The sequence below is a fragment of the Scyliorhinus canicula genome, chromosome 26 (assembly GCF_902713615.1).
Source record: "Scyliorhinus canicula chromosome 26, sScyCan1.1, whole genome shotgun sequence".
NCBI classification, from domain to species: domain Eukaryota; kingdom Metazoa; phylum Chordata; class Chondrichthyes; order Carcharhiniformes; family Scyliorhinidae; genus Scyliorhinus; species Scyliorhinus canicula.
The window spans coordinates 17393324-17417652 of NC_052171.1; the positions used below are offsets into that span (position 1 = coordinate 17393324).

The window sequence follows — 24329 nt, forward strand, 5'->3', positions numbered from 1 at the left end:
GGGCTGCATTCTCCACCACTGGCAGAGAGAATCACAATCAGGCAGAGAATACTGGGTGAAGCAAAAATCAGAATTTGCGCCTGGCGCCAATTTGGCGCGATAATCCCACCTCCGATTGGTGCCGTTAGTGAGGTTCGCGCCCCACGCCGGCCTGCCTATGCAAATCCGTCCGTTGCGTGGATTTGAATGTCACTAGCGGGTTGGACACTTCATGCTCCACCCCCCCCCTCCTCAGGTGGGAGTCCCACGGCGTGAATTGGTGCAGGCATTTACAAGCGGGGCCTGGGCTCCATGGCTGTTGAGGGGAGCGTTAAGGTAAGAAAAGCCTCTAAACCTGTCGGGCTTCCTGGGGGGAGGGGAACTTGGTGCCAAGTCCATGGACGTGGGATCAGGACCACCATTGCTGGAGTATGTTATTTAAATGGACCCCTTTGGTGCAACTGACAGGCTCCTAGCTGTTCACATGGTTGACCCTTCACTGCATAAGCCTATAAGATATAGCAGCAGAATTAGGCCACTCGGCCCATCGAGTCTGCTCCGCAATTCAATCATCGCTGATATGTTTTGCATCCCCATTCTCCTGTCTTCTCCCCATAACCCCTGATCCCCTTATTAATCAAGAACCTATCCATCTCTGTCTCAATGATACTCAGTGAACTGACGCCTCCACAGCCTTCTGCGGCAAAGAGTTCCAGAGATTCACCACCCTCTGGCTGAAGAAATTCCTCCTCATCTCTGTTTTAAGGATCGTCTCTTCAGCCCTCTGGTTCTAGTTTTTCCTACCAGTTGGAACATCCTGGGCGAGATTCTCCGCAAATGCGGAGAGTCGTAAAGGCTGCCGTGAAACTGGCCGTGTTTCATGGCAGCCTTCACGCCCGTTCCCGGGACCCAATTCTCCCGCCCATCGGGGCTAGGAGTGGGACCCCGGGAATCACGGCGTTGCAGCCTTAATGACCGTCGTTAAGGCCGCGCGCCAAGATGACGCGCGTCCGGCTTCAACCCGCGCATGCGCGGGTGACATCATCACACCCCTATCTCTCAGTATCCTGTAAGTTTCTATAAGATCCCCCCCCCCCCCCCCAACTCTAACGAGTACAGACCCAGGGTCCTCAACTGTATTCTGTAAATGCTCAGACAGCCTCTATGCCCAACCTGCCCCTCTGGAAACCCTCAGACCCCAGCAGTATCACCAACGGGATGGACATTGCCATGCTCAATCCCTGGCCCACCAGGTGCTGGTGCTCCTCAGTGCACTCCGCAGAATCACAACCGCACAGCAAAGGAAGCAAGGCAACAGCAAAGCTCCCCCCCCCCCCCCCAAACAAGGACATATGCACCTTGGCATGTGGCACCCTCCCTGGCACACAGTCAAAGCTTCACCAGTGACACCATCAGCTAGCCCACCCACAGGATCGCGAGATATTACTGTGGCACAGTGGTTAGCACTGCTGCCTTACAGTGCCAGGAACCCTGGTTCGATTCTCACCTCAGATTACTGTCTGTGCGGAGTCTGCACTTTCTCCCCGTATCTGCGTGGGTTTCCTCCGGGTGCTCCGGTTTCCTCCCACAGTCCAAAGAAGTGCAGGTTAGGTGGTGGGCATGCTAAACTGCACCTGAAATTGAGGTTACAGGGTGGTAGATTGGACCTGGGTAGGGTGGTCTTACGGTCGGTGCAGACTCGATGGGCCGAATGGCCTCTTTCTGTACTGTAGGACTCTATGATCTCTACTGTGCCCCTACACCCATCCATCTTGCCCCCAGCCAGGAAACCTCACCAGCTCTCTGTCACAATGCGTGTCACACCCAGGCCCCACATCGCACTGCAGCTAAGGTGCCAGCAAGTGCACACTTCCCTCGCTCACCCCAGCCCCTATCTGTTGGACCTGCCCACACACATCCCTCTAAACATGGAGGTGATTGGTAGCACAGGTTAACCATTTCCACCACACAACCAGTTGACACCTTGTTGGCGGGATAACACATGGCCCACCCAGTAGGGAGAGCCCTAGTAGTCTCCAATGGGGGAAAAACAGGACAGCGGCCACAGAGCCTATCGCTAACACGGGTTACAGCATTGTCGGCACCATCTCCAGCGTCCAGGCTGTTGGACTTCTCCAGCTGTACCTGCAGACCCTCCTCTAAATCCTGCCTCTGTGTCTGCATCTCTACCAGGAATGGGATCATACCTTTCCAGAATAGCGACCCCCGTCCGGGAGACAGCTGTTTTCTGGGACCGGGCAGCCCTGCGTCTGCCCGCTCCCTCGGGAGTCCCTGCCTCCACCTGATATATTGCAGCTGTGTGTACTGCACACCAGAAGATGACCCAGGAGCCTCATCATTAAAATATCCCAGAGCGGTCATTGTCTCCGTGATGGCGGAGGGTGCAGGTGACAGCAGTGGTGAAATTTTCCCTGAAATGGTGCTCCAGGATGTGCTGGGAATGTGGTAGGGGGGCCAGTGACCCCAGATGGCCCGGCCTCACATGACGGTGATTCATCAAGATAAAAGACATGGGGGTGACATCTTGGTAAGAACTGCTCTGTGGGAGAGAGTGATTCATTTGCTAAAGGGACATCAGTGTGGCATTGGATTCTCACTTGTTTGGCACATGCCGACCTCCATGTCAGCCCTATCTTCTGCCCTGGCCTGCAAGTTACATGGCCCTCCCCTCCGCTGGTGTGTGTGCCCGAAGATCTGGGATTCCCCTTCCAGTCTTCTGGCACTCCTACCTATTATGGGTCACCTTATTCTAGGGGACACAAAGGACATAATGAGACGCTGGGAGGTGAGTTCCAGGGGATCTGCAGATGCTGGTATGTGTATCCAGGGCTCCTGGGCAAAGAGGACAATCCATACATTGAGATTTGGAGGAGGGTGGGTTTTAAGGGAGATGCAGGCAGATGGGGTGGTTGTGGGCTCAAGGAGATTGAGGAGTGGAGAGCAGTGATGTGAGGATTCAGAGATTGGAGTGATGGCAGGGACATTGAAATGGTGACTCACCTGAACGGCCATGTGGAGGTGATTCATATTCTTCCTGCTTTACGTGCCGGTCCTCCTGGTGATGCTGACAGCACGAAGCGCCTCGGTCTGGAGAAGGGCGGGCTTCGGTCTGTACCACACCCTGGGAAAGAGTGTCCTTCCCCCTCTCTTCAATGGCATCCAACAATCCAGGGTGGGGTGGAGGGTGCAGGTCTCCATTGAGCCATCTTCCGAGCTGGAATGAGTGTGTGTGTGTGTGGTGAGTGGAGCACACAGAAAGCAGCTCCAGCTCGTCAAGACCCTTTAACGCACATCCCGGCCCCAGCCAATCAGACGTTTGGGGGGATGGGAATTGCTGGCCCATCTGCGTCTCCTTAACATTGTTCCAATCGCGCCCCAAACGGGAACGCGAATTGCACGCCATTCAGTTCTGACCAAGTGTTGCAGTTCCAACACTTAGCCCTTTAAGTAACACTCATTATTAATTAACTGGTCACTCAAATCATTTGGGGCCTTGCTGTGGACAAATTGCCTGCGGCATTAACTTAAACAACAACAACAGCTGCAGTTCAAAGTGATTCATTAGTTTGAGGCATTTTCATAGAATGCAAGATCATGACATGGTATTCCAGATAAATGCAGCTCACTTCTTTCCACATAACATTGTCCAACATTGGGAGGGACGGCGGCAGAAGTTGTGAGCCAAATCAACACAAATAAACTTACTGATCTTTCAAAACAGTGACAGAAGTAAGAAATTCAATTCTTGCTGCCCTGACCTGTAATACGGTGATGTTCCTGGTACAATCATATCAGAGAAAGCTTCGACCTTTTTCAGACTGTTCAATGATGCACACACGCACGCAGTGATCAAACAAAATCAAATCAATGCTGATGGAAATTATAACGTCAGGACTGAAATGCATGAAGGTATGAGAGGTTCAACCTGTGGGTCAAGAAAAGGAGATGTAAGCTAAATAAACAACAACCAAAACAATCTATCGGATAATTAAAGTTGAACTGAGGGAGAAAATACCATTTACACAAAGCCAACAGGGGTTAAAGGTATGGGATGAAGCTGCAGGATTATTGAATTTCACCGAAACAGATTTAAAATGCAGCACAAGAGATGCACAATGATGCTTTGACAGGGCACAGAGGGTGGTACAGTGGTTAGCGCAATTGCTTCACAGCGTCAGGGTTCCAGGTTCGATTCCCAGCTTGGGTCACTCTCTGTGCAGAGTCTGCACTTTCTCCCCGTGTCTGCGTGCGTTTCCTCCGGGTGCTCCGGTTTCTTCCCACAGTCCACAGACGTGTAGGTTAGGTGGTTGGCCATGATAAATTGCCCTGAGTGTCCAAAATCGGTTAGGTGAGGTTATTGGGTTACGTTGATAGGATGGAGGAATGGGCTTAGGTATGGTGTTCTTTCCAAGGGCTTGTGCAGACTTGATAGGCCGAATGGCCTCCTTCTGCACTGTAAATTCTATGATAATGAGTCAGTGGTGACTTTTGAGCGCAGAATGTAGAGTGTATTGATCACATATATTTTGAGAACACTCTCTTCGATCTATGAACCATTTCTATATTTCAGTATCTGAGGACTGTAAAACTGTTTTAATAATGTAATCACCCATGTGCTTCTGTGTCCCTTTTTTAAAACTATTTTTATTCGGGGGCAATTTAGTGTGGCAAATCCACCTACCCTGCACATCTTTGGGTTATGGGGGCGAAACCCACGCAAACACGGGGAGAATGTGCAAACTCCACACGGACAGTGACCCAGGGCCGGGATTCTAACCCGGGACCTCGGTGCTGTGAGGCAACAGTGCTAGCCACTGTGCCACCGTGCTGCCCCTTTCTGACAGAATGACGCTCATACAATCATCTTCCGTGAATGACTCTTAACAATCCACTTCTGTTTATTTTTTTATTTTTTAAACTTAACAGCCCCAAACTGTTTTCCTCCACAACAATTTGCATCACCACACTGTTTGCAACGGGCATGACAAATTGCGAAGCCAGAAGCACAAACTGCGACCTAGCTGTGCTCAACATTATGTGCGGGAGCAGCAACACTTCAGGAAATGAAAAAAAGTGACAAATGAGCTTTATTTTGGAATGAAAAGTTTTACACGGCCTGCTTGGTTTCATCAATTACCTTAATAGTCTGCCAGTTTTGAGCCAATCTTTCCCTCTTACTGAAGCTAATGATATTGAGAACTAACCAATTCTACCTCTTGTCAAACTTGGCGCAGTTGGGAGCACTCCTGAAAGGCAGGCAGCAGTCTGTGGGCTGAACTCCCACTGCAGGCTGTTACTCCCACGCACTGCTTTATTAACAGAGATGGCCGTCCTTCAGACGAGGCATGAAGACAAACCCCTCCAGGTGGTCGGTGGAAACGTTAACGTTTTCATGGATTCATTGAAATAGCAGCATGGAATTGTACCAGTGTTCTGGACACTGATCCTTCTATTGTTCGTCATGAGCCAGAATCTGCCAAAGACAGATGGGCCAGCCATCCACTTCCTTGCCTTCCAGGTCAGTTCGCTGTATGAAATGGGAACGGTTTGTCTGCATTATATTTCAAGATAACTGATTGAGTGTGAAAGACTTTCACGTGTTTGAGAGATGTGATAAGGTGCTTGTCTTTGCTTGCAGCAGGGCAAGAGAGTTCTTTCTCTGATTGTAAACTGGTTCTGTGATCGATGGCAGAGGGACAGCAGAAGAACATTCAGCATTTTCAGCCAGTTTTTGCCAATCATTAAGATCATGCTGAGCCACAATCCAACTCCATCCACCCAGCTTGACAGGATTGACCCGCTGGCCACGCCGTCGGGAAATTCCGGTGCCACGCCGGCACATCCAGCCTACGAGGGGGTGCTGTCAACGGTAAATCCCGTTGAGCTTCCTCTGCGGGCGAGAGCTCCATACTTGTACTATTGTGCTTTGCACCGGCTCATGTTTCCTCACTGAATGGCCTCCTCTCTGGCGTCATCTTCGTCACTTCAGGAGATGAATATTATCAGCTGTGCCAAACACTTCTCCTGTCAGAGGCTAAACTGTTCTTCAGCAAAATTATTTCCAAAAGCACGGGGTATAGATGAGACAGTGACTTGATGCCATTTAAGTGTCCAATATAACCCCAGATATAACTTGATACACAAAAGGACAATTATTCCAACAAACAGTTCATAACCGTTCTGCTCCAGGAGAGATTTCAAATCAGTTTGTGAGCATTCTGCCTGCCGAGTCATTGTTATTCATGTATTCAGAATAGGACTTGCCCTGTAATGAGCTCAAAAGAGCCCAAAGCATTTTGTTAGTCACCCCAACAACATCTCTGGAGAAGTTATTCAGTTTCTTTTGTGCGGTGCTGATGGGAATCTCTCCCGTCCGTGTAGAGTGGCTTCAATGCTATCCCATTCTTATCTCCAGTTACTCCTTATTCCACATCCCCTGAATATCAGAGGGCAGTTCTTCCAGCTACTCCATGCCTGCCCCTGCAGGTAGCCCCTCTACCTCTCAACTGCACTCGCTGTTTTCATAGACCTCCCCTCGCAACTGCACTTTGATGTGTCCAAGCCCTGCTCTTGATCTCTCCCATTTGCACAGCTTTCTCTGCACCCGCATTCAGGCATCTCTGTGAAGTGTGATGAGAATTCAGGTGAATTTCCCTGATTTAATAATTCAGAACATGGAAAGAGGAGTCGACCATTCACTCCCTCTAACCTGTTTCATCATTCAATTAGGTCATGATTGATACATCCACCTCATTCAATACCAGTGCAGGAGGAAGTGATTTGGTCCACGCTTTTCAACACTAATCCCATTTCCCAATCTTTCTCTATTCCCTCTTTCATCAGCTTCAATAGCCAACTGGTCAGGTACTGTGAAGAGCCATCGTATTTTTAAGGAGAAAAATGGAATAAATATTTTGCATTAGATGAAGGCACAGGTCCATCTACAGGCAGAGAGTGGGGCATTGACTAACTCTAAATTACTCCAGTCAAAAGATACATGATGCACACTGGATTCTATCACCCTCACTGATTCTATGTCCTCATGACACTCATAGAACATAGAACGATACAGCGCAGTACAGGCCCTTCGGCCCTCGATGTTGCACCGACATGGAAAAAAAACTAAAGGCCATCTAACCTACACTATGCCCTTATCATCCATATGCTTATCCAATAAACTTTTAAATGCCCTCAATGTTGGCGAGTTCACTACTGTTGCAGGTAGGGCATTCCACGGCCTCACCACTCTTTGCGTAAAAAACCCACCTCTGACCTCTGTCCTATATCTCTTACCCCTCAATTTAAGGATATGTCCCCTTGTGCTAGCCACCTCCATCCGCGGGAGAAGGCTCTCGCTGTCCACCCTATCTAACCCTCTGATCATTTTGTATGCCTCTATTAGGTCACCTCTTAACCTTCTTCTCTCTAACGAAAACAACCTCAAATCCATCAGCCTTTCCTCATAAGATTTTCCCTCCATACCAGGCAACATCCTGGTAAATCTCCTCTGCACCCGTTCCAAAGCTTCCACGTCCTTCCTATAATGAGGCGACCAGAACTGTACGCAATACTCCAAATGCGGCCGTACTAGAGTTTTGTACAACTGCAACATGACCTCATGGCTCCGGAACTCAATCCCTCTACCAATAAAGGCCAACACACCATAGGCCTACTTCACAACCCTATCAACCTGGGTGGCAACTTACAGGGATCTATGTACATGGACACCGAGATCCCTCTGCTCATCCACACTACCAAGAATTTTACCATTAGCCAAATATTCCGCATTCCTGTTATTCTTTCCAAAGTGAATCACCTCACACTTCTCCACATTAAACTCCATTTGCCACCTCTCAGCCCAGCTCTGCAGCTTATCTATGTCCCTCTGTATGCAGCTTATCTATGTCCCTCTGTATGCAGCTTATCTATGTCCCTCTGTATGCAGCTTATCTATGTCCCTCTGTATGCAGCTTATCTATGTCCCTCTGTATGCAGCTTATCTATGTCCCTCTGTATGCAGCTTATCTATGTCCCTCTGTATGCAGCTTATCTATGTCCCTCTGTATGCAGCTTATCTATGTCCCTCTGTATGCAGCTTATCTATGTCCCTCTGTATGCAGCTTATCTATGTCCCTCTGTATGCAGCTTATCTATGTCCCTCTGTATGCAGCTTATCTATGTCCCTCTGTATGCAGCTTATCTATGTCCCTCTGTATGCAGCTTATCTATGTCCCTCTGTATGCAGCTTATCTATGTCCCTCTGTATGCAGCTTATCTATGTCCCTCTTTATGCAGCTTATCTATGTCCCTCTGTAGTGTGAAAGTATTTCACTCAGTGTGAAAGTATTTCTCACAACTCCTCACCCCGCCAATATTGCTCGATCCAATTCATACTAATTCCATCTACTGGGTGCTTGCCCTCCCAAAACTATTCAATTTCACTGAAAAAAAACCCAGTTTGTTGTAAATCAGCTGTTGTTCAGGGCAACAGAAATCTGAACCCCACTCCCTCAAAAGGTGCTGGAACAACTAGAAATTGAGGTCAATATATTTTTGTCCAGTTGCATGATTCAGGTTGCTAAATTGGCCGACTGCTGTTATTACCCTTCATACACTCCTCACAATAAACTCATTTCTGGCACTGTGCTGCACTCACCGTCCCACAGCGCTGGCAACGCAAACCGCGATCAAGCGGACATTTGGCCGAAATCGAGGTTCACGCCGGGCGTCGTGGTGGGATCGGTGGTCTCGCCCGCCCACCAGCGGGACGGTGCTAATGCATGCTGGATGCAAATGAGTCCTCATGACCCATTTGCATTCACTTAGCGGGCAAAACGGCAGCTCCTACGGGCCCTTACGATTCTCCAGTCCGGGAATCCCGTGGGTGCGGACCACTGCAAGTGTTGCCCAGCGTGGCCCTGATGTGGTGGACCTTGCTGTGGGACAAAGGGGTGACTCCTTCAGGGAGTTGGCCCCAAAAATCCACCTGAGGGCCACCCTCCCAACAATGCACAACCTGCCCCCCTCCCCCCGATGACCCCCCCTAAAACAGGAGACACCCCCAGAGACCTCCCCCAATCGCGAGGAAGAGCCAGTGAAATAGAATAGATTTTCGAGCCAGGAAAAGCCATATTTGTTTTTAATCACCTACGATACCTCTGTCCTGAGATCTAAAGATACTTAATGTGAAGTCCCAGCAGTAATTGTGTTGCGCAATCTGTAGAGTAGTCTCCACTGCAGCAGTGACTAATGCTGTAGTCTCCTGTCACCAGTCTCAGCATGTTTTGACAAGTTTCACGATGTACCAACTTCTTTCTGCTTCTGCGGCCTTTTGCTTTGCCTCAGGGTGAATAACCGAGATCTGTTTTCCGCTGAGACCTTTACAAGTAGCCTCCTCGGTGCACTCTCACACCCCCTGCAGCCATCCCCCCCCCCCCCCCCCCCCCCCCCCCACATCCCCCCTCCAGAAGCACCTCAACTTGGATTATTTTCAGCCACCTCTTTCGCATTTCCTCAGGCGCACAGTAAACTGGCCGAGTTCTGACTGCAACTGCTCAGTTAACAACCTGTCCTCCAGGTGCCAACTGCCGTTCTTTACAAGTCTATTTTTGGGAATGCCTCGAGCTTTTCTCTTCAAGCATCTGTCAGTCGCCAGCTTTCTCACTGGTACAGAGGCCGAGAAGGCACGGTAGCTTCCAGTGTTGTGTAACTCATCAATGCTTCGTGGAATGACACATTAATAAATATTAAATCCATGCTGCGTCTCACAGAACGCGATGCGTCGTGCTGCAAGTACAATCGTGTGAAATAAGTTCATGGGAGGCTGAGGATCTGAAGAACATAGAACATAGAACAGTACAGCACAGAACAGGCCCTTCAGCCCTCGATGTTGTGCCGAGCAATGATCACCCTACTTAAACCCACATACCCGTAACTCAAAAATCCCCCTATTAACCTTACACTACGGGCAATTTAGCATAGCCAATCCACCTAACCCGCACATCTTTGGACTGTGGGAGGAAACCGGAGCACCCGGAGGAAACCCACGCACACACGGGGAGGACGTGCAGACTCCACACAGACAGTGACCCAGCTGGGAATCGAACCTGGGACCCTGGAGCTGTGAAGCATTGATGCTAACCACCATGCTACCGTGAGGCCCCTCGATCCGGTAATTTTCCCCCAGTTGAAATCAAGTGAAGGAATATACCGTTGCCTGGAAGATAATCACCAGCACTTCAAGTGTCAACCAAGGATTATGAGGCAGCACTCTCACGTCCAAGTCAGAAGGCTGTCCCTTCAAGCACCAGTCCAGAACACACAATTCAATCCAACGGCGCAGTGCGTCACTGAAGGAGTGCTACGGAGTTGTAAGCGCAGCCTTTCAGGCGATGTGTGTTATCGAGGCTCCGCCTGCCCTCTCGGCTGGATGGGGAAAAGATCCCCATGGTATCACCTCAAATCTGGCCAACTTGGATCCCTTAATCAAGATGGCGAATTGAGATTACCTGGTCAGTTGATGTTTGTGAGAGTTTGGTATGTGTAAATTGGTTGTTTCCTTCAGAAAGTGAGCCTGGGGAACTAATAATGGAAAAGAAGGGAGATGCCAGATGAGTTGAACAGGTATTTTAGCTTTGATCTTCACTATAGAGGGTACAAGTTACATCACAACTCTCACAGAAAGCAGGAATCTATGGGCCAGTTATCTTAACATCTGTCATTTGGAAAATGTTAGAAGTTATTACCGAAGACAATATTGGGCGAGATCTTCTGACTGTTCACACCAGCGGGATCTCCTCGTCCCATCGATGGCGCAACCCCGCCACGGGTTCTCAAGAAGCGTGGGGTGGATGACCAGGGCCAGAAGATCCCAGCTGCCTCCTGCCGCCAGGAAACATGGATGGGAAGAGGGCAGCATGGTGGCACTATGGTTAGCAATGCTGGCTCACGGCACCGAGGACCCAGGTTCAATGCCGGCCCTGGGTCACTGTCTGTGTGGTTTGCACATTGCCCCGTGTCTGCGTGGGTCTCACCCCCACAACCCGAAGATGTGCATTGTAGGTGAATTGGCCACACTAAAATTGTCCCTTAATTGGAAACAGAATGGAGTACTCTAAATTTATTTTAAAAAGCACATGCATGTCAGGGGAGGCCAGAGTATCTCACCCATTATAGCAGGGCACTTAGGTAAATTCAAGGTAACCAAGCAAGTCAACGTGGTCTTGTGAGATGGAAATCACGTTCAACCAATTTATTTGAATTCATTGAAGCAGTAACATATGCTGTGGATAAAGGGGAACCAGTGGATGTTTTGTACTTTGTAGATAAATATTGAATGTTCCTAATGCCATTGTGGTATACTGTAAAACAGGCTTGGGTGTGTTCAGTGTGTGTGTGTGTTAATCTGATGACAGTTAGACAGCAAGGCTAAAAACATGAAAAGTAGCTGTGAAAGCGAGGATCATAGAATCAGAGAATTTACAGTGCAGAAGGAGGCCATTCAGCCCATAAAGTGCATGGGCCCTTGGAAAGAGAATCCTACTTAAGCCCACGCCTCCTCCCTATCCCAGTAACCCCACCTAAACCTTTTGGACAATAAGGGCAATTTAGCATGGCCAATCCACCTAAACTGCACATCTTTGGACTGTGGGAGGAAGTAGAGGTGAGCCAAGGTGAGATGTGAAACCAGTGAGCAGCAGGAACAGAAATTTGTATCAGAAGGTATGGGGTTGAATTGAAGTTTAGCTGTGGTATTTCCAAAGGAAATTTACAACTGCAAAAGATCATGAACGAGGAGAGCAAAATATCGCCATTCCTCATCCTCAAAAGTAGTAGCCATAAAACAACATGAAAGATTTTTATATTCTGGAAAGGCGACTTCCAAAGAAATTGAAGAACAATAGATTTAAATGTGAAAAAAATAAACATATTTAAAGAGAGATTGGAAGCTGTGTGTGAAGGAGTGGCCGTGACATGCTGAAGAATGTCCTGTGTTTGGAGAAAATTGTGAAAGAAGCAGGGTGAACCTTGGCCACCCTCACAAAGAAAATTGTTTGGTCTGCAAGGTTTTGATACAAGTCTTAAATTTCCATTATCAAGAGAGAGAAACCCTGAGAAATACTTTCCTTATAACAGCAGTGGACATCTTGTGGTAATCTTTTCATGAATTAATAATCTTATAGGGACTGTTGCCTGAAAAGGGTTAGTTAGCTCCGAGTTTAACTGAGCAAGTTTCTTTTGGGAAATGATTGTAGAACCACTTATGATTGTGTAAGTGTAATCTTAGATGTTTAAGTTTTCTTTTCTTTTTGTTCATGTTTTATATTTAATATTTAAAATCTCAAAGTGTTTTTGCAATTCTTGCTCCCGACTTCAAATCTTTGCAATAAAATACACATTGTAAATCATTGTGATAGCTTGTCCAAGTTTCTCTTTGCAAGCTGGGTTGCAATTAACCACTTCGATTTTTAGAAGGCATTTGATAAGGTGCCGCATCAAAGGTTATTGCGTAAAATAAAAGTTCAAGCTGCAAGGGGTAACATATTGGCATGGATACAAGATTATCTGGCTAACAGAAAGCAGAGAGTAGCAATAAATGGACCTTATGAGATGAAAAGAGTGGTGAACCACATGGAATGGTGCCGTGGCCTAAAGGGATAAGAGGAATGGTTGCTAAATTTGCAAATAATACAAATATAGAGACGCAGGAAGATTATAAAAGCATTATATAAATTGTGGTGATCTGCCAGGGCCCAGCTTTGAGGCCGTTTAAATTGTATATCATAAATTAAATAAGAAGTCTTACAACACCAGGTTAAAGTCCAACAGGTTTGTTTCAAATCACGAGCTTTCGGAGCACTGCTCCTTCCTCAAGTGATTGAAGAGGTAGGTTCCAGAAACATATATATAGACAAAGTCAAAGATTCAAGACGATACTTTGAATGTGAGCATTTGCAGGTAATTAAGTCTTTACAGATCCAGAGAGAGGGGTAATCCCAGGTTAAAGAGGTGTGAATTGTCTCAAGCCAGGACAGTGGGTAGGATTTCGCAAGCCCAGGCCAGATGGTTCTCCAAACCATCTCCAACTCCAATTTTCTCCAAACACAGGACATTCTTCAGCATGTCACGGCCACTCCTTCACACACAGCTTCCAATCTCTCTTTAAATATGTACCAGTCTCCCCGAACAGGTGCTGGAATGTGGCGACTAGGGGCTTTTCACAGTAACTTCACTGAGGCCTACTTGTGACAATAAACGATTTTCATTTTCATTTCAGATGGAGGGGGGTGAATGTAATGCGACATGAATCCAAGGTCCCGGTTGAGGCCGTACTCATTTGTGTGGAACTTGGCTGTAAGTTTTTGCTTGGCAATTTTGCATTGTCGCGCGTCCTGAAGGCCGCCTTGGAGAACGCTTACCCCAAGATCAGAGGCTGAATGCCGTCGACTGCTGAAGTGTTCCCCGCCTGGAAGGGAACATTCCTGTCTGGCGACAGTTGTGCGATGCCTGTTCATCCGTTGTCGCATTGTCTGCATGGTCTTGCCAATGCATCACACTTCAGGACAAGATATTGTTAATTGTGTTCATGAATACTGGTGAATTTCGAATTTACGTTTGAGGGTTGTTTCCTCATAAATAAAGACACCCGAGGTAAATCCTTTGAATAGGTCGAAAGTAGCTGAGATTTTACAGGTACGACAGGCTGGAACATAGAACATAGAATGATACAGCGCAGTACAGGCCCTTCGGCTCTCGATGTTGCACCGACATGGAAAAAATCTAAAGGCCATCTAACCTACACTATGCCCTTATCATCCATATGCTTATCCAATAAATTTTTAAATGCCCTCAATGTTGGCGTGTTCACTACTGTTGCAGGTAGGGCATTCCACGGCCTCACCACTCTTTGCGTAAAAAACCCACCTCTGACCTCTGTCCTATATCTATTACCCCTCAATTTAAGGCTATGTCCCCTCGTGCTAGCCACCTCCATCCGCGGGAGAAGGCTCTCGCTGTCCACCCTATCTAACCCTCTGATCATTTTGTATGCCTCTATTAAGTCACCTCTTAACCTTCTTCTCTCTAACGAAAACAACCTCAAGTCCATCAGCCTTTCCTCATAAGATTTTCCCTCCATACCAGGCAACATCCTGGTAAATCTCCTCTGCACCCCTTCCAAAGCTTCCACATCCTTCCTATAATGAGGCGACCAGAACTGTACGCAATACTCCAAATGCGGCCGTACTAGAGTTTTGTACAACTGCAACATGACCTCATGGCTCCGGAACTCAATCCCTCTACCAATAAAGGCCAACACACCATAGGCCTTCTTCACAACCCTATCAACCTGGGTGGCAACTTTCAGGGATCTATGTACATGGACACCGAGATCCCTCTGCTCATCCACACTACCAAGAATTTTACCATTAGCCAAATATTCCGCATTTCTGTTATTCTTTCCAAAGTGAATCACCTCACACTTCTCCACATTAAACTCCATTTGCCACTTCTCAGCCCAGCTCTGCAGCTTATCTATGTCCCTCTGTAACCTGCAACATCCTTCCGCACTGTCTACAACTCCACCGACTTTAGTGTCGTCTGCAAATTTACTCACCCATCCTTCTGCGCCCTCCTCTAGGTCATTTATAAAAATGACAAACAGCAACGGCCCCAGAACAGATCCTTGTGGTACGCCACTCGTAACTGAACTCCATTTCAGTTCCCATTTCCCATCAACTGCCACTCTCTGTCTTCTTTCAACTAGCCAATTTCTGATCCACATCTCTAAATCACCCTCAATCCCCAGCCTCCGTATTTTCTGCAATAGCCGACCGTGGGGAACCTTATCAAACGCTTTACTGAAATCCATATACACCACATCAACTGCTCTACCCTCGTCTACCTGTTCAGTCACCTTCTCAAAGAACTCGATAAGGTTTGTGAGGCATGACCTACCCTTCACAAAACCATGCTGACTGTCCCTAATCATATTATTCCTATCTAGATGATTATAAATCGTATCTTTTATAATCCTCTCCAAGACCTTACCTACCACAGACGTTAGGCTCACCGGCCTATAGTTACCGGGGTTATCTCTACTCCCCTTCTTGAACAAAGGGACCACATTTGCTATCCTCCAGTCCTCTGGCACTATTCCTGTAGCCAATGATGACCTAAAAATCAAAGCCAAAGGCTCAGCAATCTCTTCCCTGGCTTCCCAGAGAATCCTAGGATAAATCCCATCCGGCCCCGGGGACTTATCTATTTTCACCTTGTCCAGAATTGCCAACACTTCTTCCCTACGCACCTCAATGCCATCTATTCTAATAGCCTGGGTCTCAGCATTCTCCTCCACAATATTATCTTTTTCTTGAGTGAATACTGACGAAAAGTATTCATTTAGTATCTCGCTTATCTCCTCAGCCTCCACACACAACTTCCCACCACTGTCCTTGACTGGCCCTACTCTTACCCTAGTCATTCTTTTATTCCTGACATACCTATAGAAAGCTTTTGGGTTTTCCTTGATCCTACCTGCCAAAGACTTCTCATGTCCCCTCCTTGCTCGTCTCAGCTCTCTCTTTAGATCCTTCCTCGCTTCCTTGTAACTATCAAGCGCCCCAACTAAAACTTCACGCCTCATCTTCACATAGGCCTCCTTCTTCCTCTTAACAAGAGATTCCACTTCTTTGGTAAACCACGGTTCCCTCGCTCGACCCCTTCCTCCCTGCCTGACTGGTACGTACTTATCAAGAACATGCAATAGCTGTTCCTTGAACAAGCTCCACATATCCAGTGTGCCCAACCCTTGCAGCCTACTTCTCCAACCAACACATCCTAAGTCATGTCTAATGGCATCATACTTGCCCTTCCCCCAGCTATAACTCTTGCCCTGCGGGGTATACTTATCCCTTTCCATCACTAACGTAAAGGTCACCGAATTGTGGTCACTGTTTCCAAAGTGCTCACCTACCTCCAGATCTAACACCTGGCCTGGTTCATTACCCAAAACCAAATCCAATGTGGCCTCGCCTCTTGTTGGCCTGTCAACATATTGTGTCAGGAAACCCTCCTGCACACATTGTACAAAGAACGACCCATCCAATGTACTCGAACTATATCTTTTCCAGTCAATATTTGGAAAGTTAAAGTCTCCCAAAACAACTACCCTGTTACTTTCGCTCTTTTCCAGAATCATCTTCGCCATCCTTTCCTCTACATCCCTAGAACTATTAGGTGGAAGAAATGAGAAACAGTCGAGAAACACTGCGCCTCGAGTTCTGTGGGGCTTGCTCTATCAGGCCCTGCCCCATCAGAGTGACGACACGGGGACGGGGGTGGAATTGTTAAAAAGGCTGAATATAGTTTGAGTTTCCCTGCCGGATTCTCCCTGCCTTTCTTACTGGAACTGCACTTTGAGAAATGTATGGTAAGATTCCTCCTGGTGAAGGGGGGACTCATGTGGCTTTGAGGGGGTGGGGGGGGGGGGGGGGGGGGGGGATTGGCAATGAGATTAAAATGTATGTACATTCATTTAAATGAGGTTCTCGCCCTTTGTGGATGGGAACCTTGTTACGTCACCCGTGAGGGGTGTGGAAAATCCAGACACGAGATTGCTTCTCGCGAGATAGTGCGCCAACTTCGCCATTCTCGTTGATGGCAGGCACGGCTACAATATCACCCCCAAAGTCTGAAGAGTACTTTCTCGAACAATAAAATTGGAGGATGCGAAAATTGTTGGTATTATGCTGCTGTGTGTCTCATTTTAACTTGAAGCATTGACCAATTTAAAATAAGGCAGAACCAGAAGTCATGCAAACCGACAAATTATCGCACAGGATGAGACCAAAAGTCCATCATACCAAAGTATTCAGCTGTTAATATCACACCATAAATTAGAAGTGAACTGTCCCTGTGTTCTTTAAAAATACAGCGATAAGCTCGCCGCTAATTATAAATTTGATGGCTTGGTCAGAGATGGTTCATTAGTTTCTTTCGGATCTAACAGCCTGTCACGCTAACACTGCCGTTCACTTGAAAAATGCTGAAGAGGCCTTGGGGGTTATTCTATCGCCATAACTCTTTGTTATTTTTATCTGTAGTCCTAAAATAATGAGCAGTCAAACATGAAACTCTCACCTCTCCCGCGTGTGCAGACACACACACGCGCAATCAATTCATGTCTCACTTTGGTGATGTTCAATGTCGGGGAAGATGGTAGCAACCTATCCAAAATATTTTGTATCTGGGTCGAATTTCGGACAGTTTCGGGCTCAAGCGCCATCTCAAGGCCTTCGGAATATAATCGCAGGTGACACTGAAATGCACTGAAGTAAAGAAATTGTGCTTTTTCAGTGTCCTCGAATTGCCACACACTAACATCCCTCCGAAAGTCACAATCGCTGCTGCGGCCAAGTAAATTGCGATAGCCAATTTACCCACAGCAAGGTCTCTCAGACACTAACTGAGTCAAATGGTGGTTTTGATTCACAAGAGAAACGTCCAGGCCACTGACCCAGGGGATCTTTCACAGTCACCTGAGCAGGCAAACCGGGCTGGACTTAAATTTTTCAACTGACCATTGACGGCGCAGCATTTCCTTCAGCTGTACGGGAACGTAACATAAGGGATAGAGGCAGAAACTGACAATGAAGGAATACTGCATTGATATTTCATATTTTTCCCTGATTTCCCTCTCATCTCCTGAATATGCTGACTCATTACTGAAAGCCTTCTCAGTGCATCATCCAAACTTTATCAGTGAACCTTGACAATCACTGTTACAAGGTCAAAATCCTGAAACGCCCTACATACCAATACCATGAATGTAACTTCACCAGAGTGCAGCAGTTCAACTATCCCTTCTCAACAGTTGTTACAGATGGATAATGCATGCTCGCCTTCCCTTAGTCACCTGGATGATCTCAACATCCACAAGTGTGTTGGGTGGGATTCTCCCATGTCCCCACAAGATGGTCAGAGGATTAGGTAGGGTGGACATTGAGAGCCTTTTTCCTCGGATGGTGATGTCGAGCATATGGGGACATAGCTTTAAATTGAGGGGAGATAGATATAGGACAGATGTCAGAGGTAGGTTCTTTACTCAGAGAGTAGTAAGGGCGTGGAATGCCCTGCCTGCAACAGTAGTGGACTCGCCAACACTAAACTCATTCAAATGGTCATTGGATAGGCATATGGACGATAAGGGAATAGTTTAGAGTAGTTTCACAGGTCGGCGCAACATCGAGGGCCGAAGGGCCTGTACTGTGCTGTAATGTTCTATGGTGGGATCAATGGCGGGTTGGGGGGGGGGGGTTGCAGGGTGGAAAATTCGGCCTGAGGCCCAAAATTCGGGGTGAAAATATAACGGACCTTCCGACGGTGCCCGCCATGGCGCATAGGGAATCCCACTGGCGCCCAACAAGAAACCGATTTTTATTCACTTAATGGGATGCAGATGGAGGCCCAGCTGGAATCTAACCTCATCCTCCCCCTTCCCCGCCCTCCCCAGTTCTCTGGAACACCCTGTAGCGGGAAAACACATTGGTTCAGAACAACATGGCATGCAGAAGTCCGGACTTCACTGAAGAAGATGGATCTTCCAGTTTAAGTGTCATCGAGAGAGTCCTTCTTCATTCAGTGGGTCACTGATGTTGCACACCTTTATGGAGTGTGACAGGTATGGCAGTGGGACGCGTGCCATCAAGCCTACCTTTCCACAGAACATAGAACAGTACAGCACAGAACAGGCCCTTCGGCCCTCGATGTTGTGCCGAGCCATGATCACCCTACTCAAACCCACGTATCCACCCTATACCCGTAACCCAACAACCCCCCCCCCCTTAACCTTACTTTTTAGGACACTACGGGCAATTTAGCATGGCCAATCCACCTAACCCGCACATCTTTGGACTGTGGGAGGAAACCGGAGCACCCGGAGGAAACCCACGCACACACGGGGAGGACGTGCAGACTCCGCACAGACAGTGACCCAGCCGGGGATCGAACCTGGGACCCTGGAGCTGTGAAGCATTTATGCTAACCACCATGCTACCGTGCTGCCCACTAGAAGATGACACAAAACCTCCGGGTGCATAATTAATTATGCCGGGGATGTGAGATGTGGTGTATTTGGCCGTTACCCTCCCCAATGGGAAGCCGTCCCAGTCTCCGCCACAGGACTTGGTCCCAAATGGGAGGATTTCACCTATTCTTTTCAGCATTGAGCGGTGATCAGGAGCAGGCATGCGCTATCACGGTCAATTCGAGTTTGAGGGGTATCACCGGAGTTGATCTTACCCTAACTCAACAGTGTTCAGGCGGTGGTGAATCTGAGAACAGTGCGAGGAGCTCCACTGGGTTGGGCAAGTTGGTGGGAGGGATTTTCTGAACTAGTGATCTGAAAGGTGTCAGCGGACAAACCTCCATTGCTTTTGCACTACACAGTGAACAGGTCGAAGGACCGGCAGCCGAATGACACCCTGCATAATCTTGGCTCACATTCCAATGCATCACTGAGGGAATGTGACACTGTCAGAGGTACCGTCCTGGGACAAGCTGCATCTGCCTGTCACGGTGTGCGTGGGAGATCCTGGGGCATGAAAAAATACTGGTCAGTCTCCCATGTCACTGGCAACGTCCTTTCCTTCAAACAGCACCACCAAAAACAATAGCTGCCCTTTCAAACTCTGTGATGGCTGTAGAGTCCCTGGACAAGAAACCTGCTAGTGTAACAATGATTGCTGTGCTTCAACGTTAGCCATGATAATTTGAGCGCCAGAAGATATGTCTGAGCAACATAAAAGGGCTTGTTCATTAAGGGGTATCAAAGGAGTTGGAGCCAAGGTGGGAAAATTGTGTTGATACAATCTAATTGAATTGCACGCAGATTTGAGGGACTAACTAGCTAGCCTCTTCCTGCACCGAGTGTTCATACAACTTGGTATCTTTCTCCTCTGCACTGAAGATTGGAATCTCAAATCCGTTTGAAAGGCATGTGGCTGAAATGTCCTTTCCCACAAATGATGAACTCTCTGATTCTTGGTAATTTAAAAAAAAATGCAAATTTTCAGAATTTGATCCGTAGCTTGAAAGGGGATTAAAGCAACGATCGGTGAAAGGAGAGCAGGCGCAGCCAAAACCAAACCCCTCATGGGCCACACATAAACAATTACAATTGAAAACACCTGGTAACCATTAACAATAATCACTTCTCTCAGCTTAATTGCTTTTATATTGCGCTTTAATCGCGTCAAAAATAATCAGGAAGCAACAAAACTGATGGATTTCACGTTGCCTGTTCCCCCCACTCCCTCCCCCGGGGATTTCAATATTTATTGATGTTTGAGAAACTTTTGATGCGTCAAACACCAATGAAACTTCAAAGTCCCTGGAGAAACGAGCAGAGTACGTGCTGTTGAATATGCTGGTATTCAATGAACTCGCTACTGTTGTCTGCCTCTGCTGCTTTCTGTCTGCCTGACTTAATGTTATCCTTTGGCTGTTGATCATTTTTTACTGAATCGTTTTGGAGGGAAGCTGTTCATTCTCTGATGAAATTGTGGCCTGACTTCATACCCACCTGGCACCTGGGTGCCGGGATGGGCAGTTTTGCTGTCACACTACTTTCCACAACTCTTGTTTCTCGCCTACATCTCCGCTTCCCACTTACAAATCACCTTCTGGAGTTTTCCAGCCACCCCCTTGCCCCTTGGCGGTGGGGCCTCCCCATGGCAGAGGGGACTTGCATTGGCCACTGGTCGGGTCCTACGGTCCCGCCAAGGTCTAGGCCCTTCCTGCCGCCGGCGAACCCGCAGCGGTGTTGCCTTCAGCAGGAAGGTCCTGCCAGCGGGAAGGGCCGGAAGATCCTGCTGCTGGGAAGAGCTGGAAACTCCCACCCCTATCGAGAATCCCTCCGTGACCTCTCCTCTGCTTACCTCTCAGATCTCTGCTCTCCTTGAATACCGGCCCCTCGAACATCCCCGATTTTAATCATCCCACCAAATTTTGGGTGACAACTGACCCTTGGCAAATTTTACTGCGTGAAAGGCACATTGCAAGTGAAAGGTTTTGTTGGTCAGTGGCAATGTTCTATATCTACGCTGTTCAATAAAATAAACAAAATACAGTCTCCCCTTTGTCCTTGCATCGCTTTGTTCCTTTGTAAATTCTACAGAAACCCCTCCTCTGTTACAGCAGCGGGTTTCCAATGTGGGCCATTAACATATACCCACTTGTGCAAAGTTAAACTGGCCCAATTGCTTTCCATGCCATGAATAAGCTTAAACTGGCACACGCCCACAACTTGAGTAAATGTTTGTGACCGTACGCTTACCGGAGAGCGAGAAGAATTTCAGTGCAGCAAAGTGCGGACCTTTGCAGTGAGCACAAAGTTCCCGGATATTCATAATTATAATATTCAGATAACAGAGCCCAGCCCGTGGAGAATTTCACCTCGCTGCCTAGCTTCCCGTGGCGCAGTTAAGAGAGTGCAAAATACGACAAAGGGCAGCTGAATGGTGAGCTAGTTGCTCAAGTAGATTGCAATTTTCCAGGGGTCTATCCAAGGACTGATGGAATCCATCAGATATGGCTCATCAAGTTTCATTCCAGTGCCTGCAGGAATCTTTGACAATGGGAAATGAACATTTTCTATCTTTGAATCTAACTTTGAATTTCTTTCCAACGACTCCTGCAGAGAAATATTTTGATACATTGGATTTGCTGACAGCTACCCAGCACTGTCAGCTCAGCCAAGCTCCAGCTCCTTCGGTATTGGTTCCCTGGACTTTGCCTGGGCAATCCCGCCTTCACGACCCTGGTTCTCCCATTCGTTTCATTGCTCCTGCCATGATTGCTTTTCTATCTCGGTGGGTAGAACTCTCATCACCTGAGTCTGAAGATGAGAGTCTTAAAACAGCAACAGTACAGAAAGAGGCCATTTAGCCTTTCGCATCGGTGCAGGTTCCCACGCCAAGCCACTCACCTCATTCCTCTTCGCCAAAGTTTGGCAATTTTCCCTCCAGTCACCTGCGGCTCTTTTGCCTGTGGGGTGCTTATTGGCGGTGGTGTATTTAGCCTGACGGCGCCGAGGTCCCAGGTTCGATTCCGGCTCTGGGACCCTGTCCGTGTGGAGTTTTCACATTCTCCCTGTGTTTGCGTGGGTCTCACCCCCATCACCCCCACAACGCAAAGACGTGCAAAGTAGGTGGATTGAACCAGCTAAATTACAGGGAAGCACGGTAGCATGGTGGTTAGCATCAATGCTTCACAGCTCCAGGGTCCCAGGTTCGGTTCCCGGCTGGGTCACTGTCTGTGCGGAGTCTGCACGTCCTCCCCGTGTGTGCGTGGGTTTCCTCCGGGTGCTCCGGTTTCCTCCCACAGCCCAAAGATGTGCGGGTTAGGTGGATTGGCCATGCTAAATTGCCCGTAGTGTCCTAAAAAAAAGTAGGGTTAAGGAGGAAGTTGTTGGGTTGCGGGTATAGGGTGGATATGTGAGTTTGAGTAGGGTGATCATTGCTCGGCACAACATCGAGGGCCGAAGGGCCTGTTCTGTGCTGTACTGTTCTAAATCTAAATTGCCCCTTAATTGGAAAAAATGAATTGGGTACTCTAAATTTATTTAAAACATTTTTTTTTAAATTATGAAAGGTTAAAAAGAGTGGATGCGGTGAGAATATTTCCGCCTCTGGGAAAGAGCATTACTGGAGGCCATCAATTGCAGACAGCCACCAAGCTATACAATAGGGCGATCAGAAGAAACATCTCCACCCAAGGACAGGTTAGAATGTGGAACTCGCGACCAGAAGTAATCGAGGCATAGATGCTTTTTAAGGGGAAGCGACTCCAGCATTTGAGAGAGAAGGGAATGACTAGATAGTTACCATGGTAGATTAGGTGAGGCAGCTCGAGTGGAGTATAAACATTAGCATGGACTGGTTGGCCTGTTTCCAGGTAACAGCCCATACATATTCAGCTGATTATCATACCGGTTGTTTGTGGGAGCTTGCTGTGTGCAAATTAGCTGCCGTGTTTCTGATGTTTCAACAGTGGCTAAACTTCAAAAAGTACTTGATTGGCTGTAAGATGCTAAAAATTCATTGGAATTGGGCATCACTGGCTGGGCCCGCGTTTACTGCCCATCTCTAGCTGCCCTTGAACTGAGGGTGTTTTAAGAGTCAACCACGTCACTGTGGATCTGGAGCCACATGTCGCCCAGACCAGGTAAGATTTCCTTCCCTGAAGGACATCAGTGAACGAGATAGGTTTTAATGGCAATCGTTTCATGGTCACCGTCAGACTTTTGATTCCAGCTTTCTATTGAATTCAAATTTCGCCATCTGCCGTGACTGGATTCGAACTCCTGTCCGCAGAGCATTACCCCGGGCCCGAGTACCACTGTTCCACAACTTCCCCTATCATGTAAGGCACGATATAAATGCGAGTCCTTTTGTCCTTGCCTCCACCCCCACGATGCCTCTTGCGTGCAACAACAACTCTCCTGGATACTTTGAAAGTTATTCAATTAACATCATTTATATTGTAACTGTTCTGCTTTAATTTTTTAAAAATCTAATGAAGGTTATGCTCCCAGGCCAAAGATATGCAAACGACTGCCAGAGTGCTTGAAAGACAAAATGAGGTCTCCTCCTTCTCTTGAAACCCCGCAGTCTGACAATTGATTCAGCGCCAAAGAATTAATTTCACCAAGTCAATCTCATCAACGATTGCTTATTTGTGCAGACTGCTGCAATAACTTAGGACAATAAATCCCGAGAGAGGCTTTATGTGCATGAAGGACACAGGTCACCCTATTTGGTTGGAGGTGCTGTTGTTTTTAACGCTCTCAGCCTCCATGTAGCATCCTCCCACTACAAGTGCTGACCTACATCTGACTTGTTGTCACTGTTCATTTGATGAAAGGGGACAGAAGAGGAGATTGCAAGCTTTCGAAATTCAGCCAACCAAAGTGTCACATTTTTGTCTGTAGCCATTAACTAGATCAAGTGAAACTGTTTTTTTTTTTGCTTTTTGAAACGTTGGCCCGGAGCGATCATTTCCATCTTCCCCGCACAGACTCATGCACTTCGAGGGCAACATACTGTAGAATAGATTAAAAACTTTAAAAACCTACTCCTTGTGGCAGTTTCCAAAATGTTTAATTCAGCGAGCAATAACGCTGCTGCAGAGAGTCACATAAAAATCATTTCATTGGGGATGATGGGCAGGCGCACAGGGTTATTTATCCAACTTCTTCTTTCTTTATCTCTGCAAGTTCTGTATTTACAGAGCTGCACAACAGGCCAGCCCACCTTGGTCAGGAGTTGAGT

At 47.5% G+C, this 24329-nt stretch overlaps 1 protein-coding gene across 6 annotated transcripts in view; it reads right to left on the minus strand.

Annotated features, from left to right (window-relative positions):
- The window catches only part of LOC119957330 (netrin receptor UNC5D-like), a 464604-nt gene that overhangs the window by 300558 nt on the left and 139717 nt on the right, over positions 1–24329 (minus strand). For 3 of the 6 annotated variants that reach the window (XM_038785226.1, XM_038785227.1, XM_038785224.1), the window contains exon 2: positions 3759–3925. The exons of the other annotated variants lie outside the window; for them this stretch is intronic. The gene's annotated coding sequence lies outside the window, so the exon portion shown is untranslated. The remainder of the gene's footprint in view (positions 1–3758; positions 3926–24329) is intronic. 6 annotated transcript variants of the gene reach the window in all.